Below are 1,968 nucleotides of genomic sequence, written 5' to 3' on the forward strand. Positions count from 1 at the left end.
CGGTGGTCATGCAGCACCTCAGCGTCGACGACCTGCTCGCCTGCCGCCTGGTCAGCAAGAGGCTCGGCGCCGCGGCCCTGCGCCCGGACGCGTGGGCCCACCACCGGCTGGGCTACGACCGGCTCCCCGCCGACGCCAACAAGTGCGTGTGCCCGGTGCTGCGCTTCGCACCGCGCCTCGACGCGCTGGGCCAGTACCTGACGCCGAGGCCGGCGCCGTGTCGCCTGGCCGACTTCCCCGTCCGGTGCGCCGTGAAAGAGTTGGCCGTGTCCGTCCGCGAGAACGCCGACGCCGCGGCCGACACCTTCGAGCTCGTCCGGCGGCAGGCCGCGCTGGGCCGGCTGAGGAGCCTGACCCTGCGTCTCTACGGCCTGGCTCCCGGGGACTCCGCGGTGGAGACGGTGGTGTCGACGCCCGGGCTGGAACACCTCGACGTCGAGGCGCACTACACGTTCGACGGGGGTCGGATCGGTCGGATCGCCGAGCTCCCGGCCATGGCCGCCCCCGCGCTGCACACCGTGCGCCACTTCAAATGCAACCTAATCACCAAGACGGAGCCTTTCGTGAACTCCATCCTGGCCGAGCACGCCACCACGCTCGAGAGAGTCTACCTCTCAGACGAAACCCGGGGCGTGCTGTCGCTGATATCCACGGCGCCGTTGCTGGCCGCCATGACGCACCTGCGCGAGCTGGAGTGCGCCGGCCTCCCCGGGCTGCAGGCGCTGGCCGCCTGCGAGTCGCTCCGGGTCCTGCGCCTGACCGTCACCTCCTCCCCCTTTCCACAATATCACGCCGTCGTGGGCGACGCCGCGGAGCTCCTCCGGCACGCCGTCCAGCTGCGCGAGTTGACCCTGGACTTCTGGCCTCCGATTGGCTACATCGGCGAGCACTGCGTCGCCCTCATCCCCGCGCTGGGCACGTCCCGCCAGTCCTGCGTGGAGAGGCTGGTCGTCAACAACTCGATACGAGCGAAATCGCTCCTGCTCGAGCCGCTCAAGAACGTGCTGCCCAGGCTGCCGGCGTTGCGCCACCTGTGCACGAGCGAGGACCCCGATCGGCTGCTGCCGGCCATCAACACCGCCTCGGCGCCGCACCTGGAGAGCGTCGGGGTGACTCTGTCTGACGACGAGTGCGCCCACGACTGGATCCACGGGGACGTGGTAAAGACCGTCTTGCTGGCGAACCCCTCGCTCCACATAGAGATCCGTGCCCGGAGACTCTGCTGCAGTGTTCTTCGGCGTCCATCCTGCGAGAGGGCCTGCGCACTGGGCTGCCATGAAGTGCTTTCAGAGCTTGTCCAAAGCGACGCCGAGCTTGTTAAGGAAGAGAGGCGCCTTGATTGGCACCTTGGCCTCTTCTCGCATGACCCAGAATGCGAATGCTCACTCATCCACAAGACTGACCGCCAGCATCAGCGTCTGTGGATTCACATGCCATGATGAGATGTTATGCTTATTCAAGTTCTTAGTTTCAGCAATTGATGTCACTTCGTTTTCTTAAACCTTCCTTAATGACGAGTTCTTACAAATGTTAATAATTGTGCTCCGGTTTTGATTTGAAAAGGAGATTAGTGTCCGTGTTTTAAATCGTCTGAATTGCAATCATGCATTGATTGTCACATCACTGTTATTACCCCAATGCATACATGGATACTATTAATAAGGCTCTACAGGTTTGATTTGAGGATGTTTCTTTCAAGATCACTACCACAACCACACGTACTAATAAATGTTCTTTTCCAATTTTGATTCAATTACTTTGTTGCACAGTGTGCTACGACAGCATCTGTTCCGACTCCAAATAAATACGAATAGACTATTCCGGCGGGAGCGCGGAGAAGACTCCACGGAAGAACAAAAGGGGCCGTGATTCGCCGAGCGGCGTCCCCCACCATCTTCCCTTACATTAGTGGAGGGGGACGCCGCTCGGCCAATAGCGGTCCCTTTTGTTCTTCCGTGGAGTCTTCTC

This window comes from Frankliniella occidentalis, unplaced genomic scaffold, assembly GCF_000697945.3.
Source record: "Frankliniella occidentalis isolate FOCC.00 unplaced genomic scaffold, Focc_3.1 Scaffold134, whole genome shotgun sequence".
Classification (NCBI taxonomy): domain Eukaryota; kingdom Metazoa; phylum Arthropoda; class Insecta; order Thysanoptera; family Thripidae; genus Frankliniella; species Frankliniella occidentalis.